The sequence below is a fragment of the Camellia sinensis genome, chromosome 10 (genome assembly GCF_055761805.1).
Source record: "Camellia sinensis isolate YWXY chromosome 10, ASM5576180v1, whole genome shotgun sequence".
Classification (NCBI taxonomy): Eukaryota; Viridiplantae; Streptophyta; class Magnoliopsida; order Ericales; family Theaceae; genus Camellia; species Camellia sinensis.
The window spans coordinates 44603991-44614189 of NC_138970.1; the positions used below are offsets into that span (position 1 = coordinate 44603991).

Here is a 10199-nt window from a genome sequence, read left to right on the forward strand (position 1 = left end):
CTACAATTCAATTTGGTGGAAATAGTGTAGCGGCTAATTGATTTCGGGACTTGGGTAATCAATTTGGTGGACTTTGCTTTGTGAGTAGCAGTTTGTTTATCTCTAATTCGAAGTTGATTTGGGTTGTTATTTTGGGTCTTCTTCAACTCTGGCTTTGAAGATTTTGGTTCATCTATTTGGTGAGGTCTTTCCTCTTGTTTATTTGTGATTATTTGAAATTACCTAAGGGTGGTTTTGTAAGACCATTTGTGTCTCGTTTGTAATCATTTGGAAACTCTTTGGTTAATAGTGGAATCGGATTTCGATCCCGTGGACGTACCTCACATTGAGCGAACCACATAAAAATTCTTGTGTTGCTTTTGATTTAATTTTTTCGCATAGTTTTTATTCCCATTGATTGATTTACTTGTGGGGAATCACATATTTTCCCTAACAGCCATCTGGTGAACCTCTTATGGTATGGGGTTTACTACAATTGTTGGAAAAACCTCATACAAAGTCATACATACAATTACAACAATCTATCCACCATCTTTGTTTTTCATTCAATTGTTGGAAAAGCTCCTTGTTGAGGCAAAGAATAAAATCTCCATAATCACCTATTCAATAATTTGATAGCCAATTGAACCTTGGGCAAGAAATGCAAGAATCAAAGACATGATTGAGGGCCTTAATATGTTCTTCTGCCTCACTGGGATTGAATCTTTAGCGTTGAAATCAAGCAATTTATCATTATAAATATCCAACCATTTTGCGACCAACATTTTGACATCCTCTCTATCCATGTTAGCTTCTTTGCCGGTGTACTTCCTTGGCTTTGACCCCTTAAATTTTTGGAAATTAAAGTGAAAAAAAGTTAACAAAATGGACTTGTGTACCAAACTATGGTTCTAATTCAAATTAGCAAGACAAATGTGGAAGAAGTTCAAGAAGATTAACGGATTTTCTAGATTAGTTGGAAATACTTACAACTGCACAATAGTGCACTACTTTAACTTTTTTGAGCTCAGCAATCTCCAGATGGTACCATAAAATTGGAAGAACAAGGTTGTATACCACAGGAATGGGTTTGAACATGTGTTTAAAGAAGATGTTCGAGAAATCCTATAATTTACACCCAAAAAACAAAAAATTAGACAAAAGATGGATGTAATATTAGGTAACATGTAGACTATTTGATAGGATGTGGTGAGAAAATTTGTAACTTTAGGTATGCACTTTGATCTTTATTGTCTTTCTACAGTTGTATATATAGTGGCGGAGATGACTTCAATAAACCTCAGTACCACAGGGGACTTGGCAATCCCTCATATATCAAAATAGGAATCGACTACTCGTGCATCCAACTGAAAAGGTGCTATTGGGTTTTAATTATAAATTGTATATTTTGTACTACTTTTTAAAAGATCATTAATGCATAAAATCAAGTTGATTAAAGATCAATAACCGCATGGTCAGTATAATTTCAATAATAAACTGTTTAGATTTTTAATACTAATGTGATATAATCATGTGATTACTGAAAGTCAAACAATTAAGGTGGACCACAAATGGGCCCACCAAATCGAATAGTGCCTCTAGTTAAATGCCTAATTGGAGAGACTCCCATACATGGATATAATTCAGAATTTTAATTATCAGTTGACATGTATTAAAATTTTAAACTTTCAATACTAATATTCACTGATATGTATTGTTTGTATAGTACATATTCATACAAATCTCGATACAATTATTTAAATTATGCTATAACTGACTTGATCTGGAAAGATTCCTGGTGGGGTGATCTGTAGAGTCTTGAGCATGTTTTGGTAAGCCTCGTGGCTAGGTTCGAACACAAAAAAATTGAAGTACAAAGGAGGGGGTGAACCCATCTCAGTTGGCCATCTGACCTTTTTCGGGCATAGTTGGTAGTACCCAATGGAGTACTGAGGTGAGTGGCTTCATATATTCTCACAGAAACAGTCAGGGACGGCATAGAAGTAGCCGTCGGGCAAGTCAAAGAGGTAGTCGATGTTGTCAACAACTAGGATGTCTGCATCCAAATAGATCATCTGGTTGTACTCCTCAAACTGGATATTTAAGAACACCTATCAATTAATATGTTTCAAACAAAACTCCAATCTCTGGTTATTAACATAAGCAATAAGGCATATATTTTTGTGCTATGTAATTGGCTCTCTAACGACTGGTGGATTGGAACATAGATTTGATATTATTATGTAGATTAATTTTATTGGAGAGAACTAATTTATTGTGGGTTTTTTAAGTTACAAAAATCGCATGGTATTGACAGACCACCACCTTCCGCTTCTTGTTCTCCTCTTCCTTCCCTTTCTCCCTTCTCTGATTAAATGAAATCACATTTAGAATTTAGGACAAAATTATATGGAATCAACTCAGTGACAATTTACCATTGGATATAAGCAATATTGGTAAATTACTATTTTACCCTAGAAAAATGGCATGTGTTGATGAGGGTTGATTTGGAAAGTGATTTTTTTAGTACGGTTTTGATTTTTTGTTATAAAAAAAAACAAAAAAAAAAACACAAAACACAAGAAAAAAATAAAAAATAAAATAAATAAAAACTAGTGATTGGGAAAGTGGCCTTTTATAGAAACATTCAAAAAATAGTGAAAATAAAAAGAAAATCCTTGATTTTTTTGGGTTTATTTTTGGGAGCCACTATTCTTACTCCATTTTGTTCCAAATACACTCTCTTATTTGTCCTTACTAGACATAGTTGCATTAATACCTTTGGAATTTTAATTTTTTCAAGGATTGTTTTTTGTGTGGAAGGGCATTCATGGAACTATGTATAATAAGGACAAAGAAGGGAGTATATTTAGAGTAAAGTAGAGTGAGAATAGTGGCTCTCTTGTTTTTTTTTTCTTAAATGACTTTTTGACTACATTAGTCAATTGTCAAACGTACCTCACAAATGATATTTTTGTCCAAAATCCTAATTGTGGTTTTCAATTAACCAAATTAAGATATAATTCAAAATTTAAGATCAAAACCGAGCAAATTAAAATTGTAACAGCCACAATAACTCAATGAACTAAGTATATGAACGACTGGTATAATTTTTTCAATATGAGAGAGAGAGAGAGAGAGAGAGAGAGAGAGAGAAAGTATAATAAATGAAAAACTCAAAACTGAGCCCAAGTGCAAGCAATAAGAAGATTGTGAAAGGCACAAGCATGAATGGCCAAAGCTAGCCAGGAGTACAAGGCTTAGTGGAGTATAGTACGTACTTACAGTCCACACACACAGCTTGGTGGAGTATGGCTTCACTGTGGATCCTTTCAATCGGAATCTGACTCTTCGGTGGGTAGATCGGCTCGATGATCTCATGAACGACACAACCTTCCTTGACACCTCAAGGCCTTATGGTGGTCCTCTGGCACGTCCGGCATGACTGCAACCACCAGTGGGTATGCACTCTTCACCTTTCTCAACCACTTAGCCAATGCAACTACACCTTTCACATAATCACCATTACCTGCTAAAAATGTCACGTATGCCCTTTTTAAGTACCCTCCATTCAGTGTTGGAACAACAGTACTAGTCCCCTTCACAACATTTACAAACGAGTATAGTTCCATTATAGACTACGGAAAAGAGGCTAAGAATGAGGATTGCTTTTGTTTCACAATTGGCACCAGCCCACTTTATAAATAGGCACCAAAACGACATGAAAATTATAATTTGTCTAAAAAATAAATCTTTTGACACTAAATTATTTAGCTTCTAAAAGTACATTTCTTCATGACATTTAAAATTTTACCATTAGAAGTTTTTTAATTTTTTTTTTTTGTTTTTTTTTTATAGTTTTGGGATTGACGTTTTTGTGATGACTCCATGACAATTGAAATTAATTTCCTAATATTTTTTACAACAAAATTTTTACTTATATAAACAAAAAGAGTAACGCTATACAAATAAAACATATAGCATTGTCACAAACAAAAAAAATTCATACATAATGCTAAAATAATTCCTATGAACCATTCAATGGTTACTGTCTTTTTTTTTTTTTTTCGTGAACAAAAAAAAGGATGCTCTGAAATGTCATCATGCACTACAAGAATTAACACTTTTGGCAACAAAAAAATTGATCGCTAAAAGTCTATTTTTGGTCGGCAAAAGTTATCCGCGACCAATTTTTTTGGTCGCTACTTTGGTCGCCAATTGAGGGTCGGCAAAAGTAATTCGCGACCAAAATTTTGGTTGGTCGGCAAAAGTTGGATTTGCCGACTAAATTTTTGGTCGCTAATTATTTAATTACCGCGACTAATTTATTTTGTCGCTAAAACACTTTGGTCGCGAAAAGTCGCCTTTTGCCGACCAAATTTCTTAGTCGCCAATTGACACATTTCGCGACCAAAAAATTTTGGTCGCCAATTGTGACATTCCGCGACCAAAAAGTTTGGTCGCCAATTGTGACATTCCACGACCAAAAAAGATTTTGGTCGCCATTTGTTACTTTCCGCGACCAATACTTTTGGTCGGCAAAAGTGAGTTTCCACGACCAAGAGCTGTTTTGGTCGGCAATAGATGTATTTTTTGCGACCAAAACTCTTGGTCGGCAATTGTCATTTTTTGCAAAAAAAAATTATTTATTTGTCGCGACTAATAAATTGGTCGCCAAAGCAGGAAAACAATACATCTGTAATTCCTAATAATTCATTCAATCCATAATAAACCTATAATTTTAAAGCATCATTCAAATTAACTGAATCATTAACATTCAATCACAATACATAATTCATTAACATTCGACACAATACAACTATTCTAAGTTTTCATTCACAAGTCACATCCATCTAGCATAACAATTTGAAACATAACTATTTGTTATCCATGCGCAGCTATCAACAAATAAAACTACTAATATTTGCTATCAACAAGTAAGGTGCTTAGCAGCTGCTTTAGCATCCTTTATGTTCCTAATGCACTCCACTACCTCCTGATTTGTCATTACCTGATACCAAAAGTCCAGTCTGTTCAGAGCATACATTACAAGGAAAAAGAGAAATATACACACAAAAAAAAAAAAAAAAACAGGTGCCAATAGAAACCAAACGCGGAATGGGACACAAAACTCTGTGTTCCTAGCATGACTGATATGATACAGATCAATTACAGCACCAAATTTCACAAGCAGCAATAGCTAGAAAATGTTTAATATCTATTGAATCAGCACAGACAGTGAACTGATATGTACCAATGATAACAAATGATTTAGTAAGAGAATTTTAAAATTTGTAGACAAAGTAGAAATGTATATATATATATACATATATATAATCACAATCTACAATATAAACAGAGTAATTAACACCAAATGACCCATAATACAGTGATGACGATAGTTTTTACCTTATCCGCTAGTTGAAAGCTCATGATTGCATGATAAGGGCAGCTAGTGTTGTCAATAAACATTGCCTAAACTTGGATTCAGGTATTTGATGGCATAGATCACTGTAGGTAAGTCTAGAACTGGAAGATATTTAAAAACTAAATCAGAACCAGCATGGTTTATGCTAAAACCAAGCAATGTATGCAGAGATATAAAAGTAACACCTACTACTTTGCATATTGGAAGGTTCCAGGTCCTGCCAAATTTAAATAGTATCTCATTGAGAATGTCGTTCAATGAAAAAGTGTCTACGTGTGTGTGTGTGTGTGTGTGTCATTCAACCATTATTTAATTATCCACTCTATCAAGGGTTATATGCTCACATAATTAAATAATTCATATATTCCGCTTCTACCATTTCCATTTACGGTGATCATCACTTGTGGATGACTCAAGGTTATAATTTTGCATGTAATACAGTGGCATCAAAATGATAACCATAATGATATACTTGGTTCTATTGATCTTAAGGAAATGTAACACACAAACCACGCCTAGGCCAAAGAAGTCCAAACCCACAAACTTATCTCCAAAAGGGGCTGACTCACGAAAGAGTGATGGAGACTTATTGGCTCACTAGGGTGGGACAACTACTGGATGTGGGCCGAATACACTTTTCTGTCCTTTGATCTTAAAGAAGTATAAACGAAACAGAGAGAAACCATATCGGAACAAAAATAAGTCCAAACTCATGCACTATATAGCGACCCCGGTCTTTTCCCATTTGATCATTGTATCCAGACTTGGGTTCCGTTTATTCTGTCATTGTATATTTGTTGTTGTTGTCCTTTATTTTCTCATTTGGAGTTATAGGATGCAATGGGCAGGTTTGTAGAAGGTTGGTTGAGCTTGGGAGCAAAGAGTTGCTGCCCAGATTTTTGACCCTTCGCTCGAGCGAGCAGTTCTTCGCTCGAGCGAGCTCTTTGTTTTGGTCCGTCGCTCGAGCCAGGGTTTCTTCGATCGAACGAGGATTGCGTTTTGAAGTAAGACCTGAGAGCAGAGGTTTTTGGCTCGAGCGAGCTTTTCTTCGCTCGAGCGAGTTAGTTCGTTCTTCGCTCGAGCGAGATTTCCTTCGCTCGAGCGTGTGTCTGGTTACAGACCTGAGGGTTTGAGTTCTTCGCTCGAGCGAGATTTCTTTCGCTCGAGCGAGATTTTGGGTTGTTGGCTCGAGCAAGGCCTCCTTGGCTCGAGCGTAGATTTTCTGTGTCTGGTCGCTCGAGCGACCAAGTCTTCGCTCGAGCGAGCCTGTCCAGTTTATATACGTAGCAGCGGGTTTTGATCAGTTTTTTTTCATCTTCTTTTTTATTCCAAACCCTAGGTCCGACTTCTCTCTCTCCCCACTCACCTTCTCTCTTAGGTTTGATCTATTTAGAGTGTGTTTCTACCCTAGTTGCTTTATTAAAAAGATAGAGGGAGTCGAGGGCTTTCATTTAATCTGAACATTTGGCGATTTGGAGCACATTGGTATTTGGGTATTCATCTCTGTCTTCTCCATTTGGGTTGTTTTCTTCGAGGTAGGGATTTCCAACTCTATTTTATAAGTTTTGTTCTAAGTTTTGGTATTTTGATAAATTAGGGTTACTTTGATAATTTTGGGAAAAACCCTAGTTGTTTAAATTAATTAATTTGTATAATTAATTTAAGGGAATTGGGGAATTTGGTTAAATTCATGAAATTGGGAAATTTATTGATTAAATGGTGTAGTTGGATAATGTAAATCACTCGCCCATTGAATTGTTGATATATTTATTTCCAGTCTAGAAATAACTGTTTTGGGCTATCGGTGGAGGATAGTCGTGATTGTTGTAGACATTGCATGTGGATTAGGAATAACTGAAACTAATCACATTGGTTAAGTCATTAATTTTGATTATTGCATTGATACAGAAAATACGTGTATTGATTGAGCATTGCATTTGCATACATTGTTTTGTATGGGAGGAGATAGGGGATGTACTCCACGGTTTAGGGGAAGATAGGGGATGGACCTCTAAACCGGATTTTGTTTGGGAGGAGATAGGGGATGGACTCCATTAGCATCACTTTTATGTGTGCTTATTTATATAGAAGTGTTTTATTGATACAACACTAAAATGTGTATCAATCTGGAAGTATGAAGTGTTTTGATTTGAGCTTGAGTCTCATTTGTTTGCTGATATTGGAAGGATGTGAATATGATATATATAATTCACTGTTGTAAGTTTGGCCAGGTTCTGAGCCATGTTGATAAAATTGGAAAGTAAAACGTGTCTTAGACAATAGTGTCATGAGACTGTAAAATGAAGTAATTGATTATCTTGGTTAACCATTTGTTGAATGCTATTGCTTTATTCATTGCTTATATGTGGTTTAGTATATTTCTACTGGGCTGTGGCTCACCCTTTATGGGAACATCATTTTCAGGTTCAGGTGATAAGCTACCTCCAAGGACTTAGCTTGGAAGGACTTGGACTTTGAAGACTATTTCTAGTTATTTTTTTTTTTTCATTGTTAGTACATGTAAACACTCAAGCCTAGGGCTTTATTTATATTTGAGTTAGAACTCATACTTTTGGTGTCCAAGTGTTGGCTTGGAAAGATGTAAGCCGTTAGGGCATTTAATTTGATGTTACATGTAATGTTTTTGTTTAGTATGACTCTGATGAATATTATAATGAATTATTGAAGTGTTTTCTTTAAATAATGCATGTCATTGATATATATAATGGGTTAATTTTTGAGGGCGTTACACACTACCTCCAGAAGGGCATAACACTAAGATGACTGGAGAGTTATAAGACCCACTAAAATGAGACAACTATGCGATGAGGGACGAGATACACTTTTCTTTCTTTTGTTCTTAAGGAAATCTACAGATTGATAAACTACACCTGGCCCAAAGAAGTCCAAACCAACGCACAAACACAATGATATGCTAGTATCTTGTTTCTTTTCACTTTGTTTATCTCCAGCTGCTTCAGTAATGAATTCAATTGATAATAGAATGCAGCAGCATACCTCCTGCAAAATATTTTTCAAGACAGAATGGGCTACTGAGAGAACCTCCTGCATAAAGAAGCTTTGTATCTTTTCAGCAAGACCAGAAACATCCCCAATCAATGCATAAGCATCAACCACCTATAAAGCATTGAAACACTCGTATCAAGAAAAAAATGAAAACAACAAGAATGCTGAACAACAATTGTTACTTTCTTTTTTTCTTTTTACCATTGTATTGGCTAAGTTACTTGTGCTGTGTTTCGTGTGTGTGTGTAAGCAATGGACATGTGTGTCCCCCAAGCATCAGAAGTGTGTCTTGGTCTAAAACTAATAAAAAATAATAATATAACACATTTGACTATATGCCCAACACATGTCAGGAAGTGTCCATGCTGGTAACAAGACCAACATGTGGACATGCACATTTGACTATATGCCCAAAATATTGTTATTTGGATTTTGGACATGGACATGCACCTTGGAAGTTTCCATACTGGTAACAAGTCCATTGAAAAAACCAACCACGTAATGAATGCATAAAAAGATGTCAGAGAGAGCAGAACACATCAAACATTGCAACAATGATTAATCCCCAATCAATAATTACTATAAGAAAAGAATTGTAACAATTATTTAATAATATCCAGTTTTGACTATTGACTAATGATATCTAGTACTAAATATTGATATGAACAATAAAATATTCCAAAAAAAAGTAAAACCAAAAGAATTTTAACCTAGAATGATTGAAGTAGAAATTGCATTCCTGATGCAAAATCCAAAAAATCAAAAATAAAAAGACCAACATGTGGGAAACAGAGTATAAAAGCAAAGAAAGAATTGAGAATTGTAACCAATTTCCCCAAGAAATAAAATTGACAAGACCAGGCATCTTCTGGTTGATATAAAGTATACAGATCATTATACAGGCCGACAAGTTGAACATCTCAATAACAATACCAGATGATGCAGTTAAATCACCATACATGTTCCAAAGTACATTTCCTTATATTACAAAGAAAACCAGGTATCAATTTATAAAAAAAAAAAAAATTATTGTCCTAATTAGGTCAACAATTGATCCAAACCTAGAGCCCGCTTGAGCGTTGATCGAGCAAGGCAATTTGGAGCTTTTTGGAAAATAAAAGCGTGCTCAAGCTCGAGCTGGAATCAAGCCCACTTCATGTGGGACCTTTTGGAGTTGAAACTCCAAGAATCCACCTAACCAACTCACTTGGGTTGTTATACATGCCAATACAAAAGTTGTACACAGTTTCTAAGAATCCCACACTTCTTTTAAGAATTAGAAGATCCACAACCTCCATATTTAAATTGCAAATGAAAATCTCATTCCACAAGTAATTTAGTTTAATCTTTCTACACCTATATCAATCTTTAAAATGGAGAGTAAATTAAAAATTTGGAAAAAAAAATGCAGAGAGTTGTAGAATTCTAAAGAAACAATGTAAAATTTTAGGTGAGAGAAGACGACATGACAATTCCATGACTATAATGATGGATTTTGTTCTAGCAAACGTGGGTGTTTTGCAATGTTTAAGGTGGTATGGATTGAAGCAAATAAGATCGTTAGCTATAAGACACCATTTTGGATTCCTAAAATAAATTATTGGTGAAGTTCAAGGATGTAGTGAGTGGTGATGGGTGGTGCATGGTGGTAGAAGACAACAATGGTAATTGTTGTGGTGATGGTTATAGTGTGATCACTTGCTAAAGATGGTTTTGTTGTTTGGTTGTTTTTGTTTCGGCCATGTGGCATGGGTGTCATGTTGGA

General features: G+C 35.2%; 1 pseudogene; it reads right to left on the reverse strand.

Moving 5' to 3' along the window:
• Positions 1-599: 599 nt before the first annotated feature.
• Positions 600-9732, reverse strand: LOC145800336 (galactinol synthase 1-like; annotated as a pseudogene).
• Between the last annotated feature and the right edge of the window lie 467 nt (positions 9733-10199).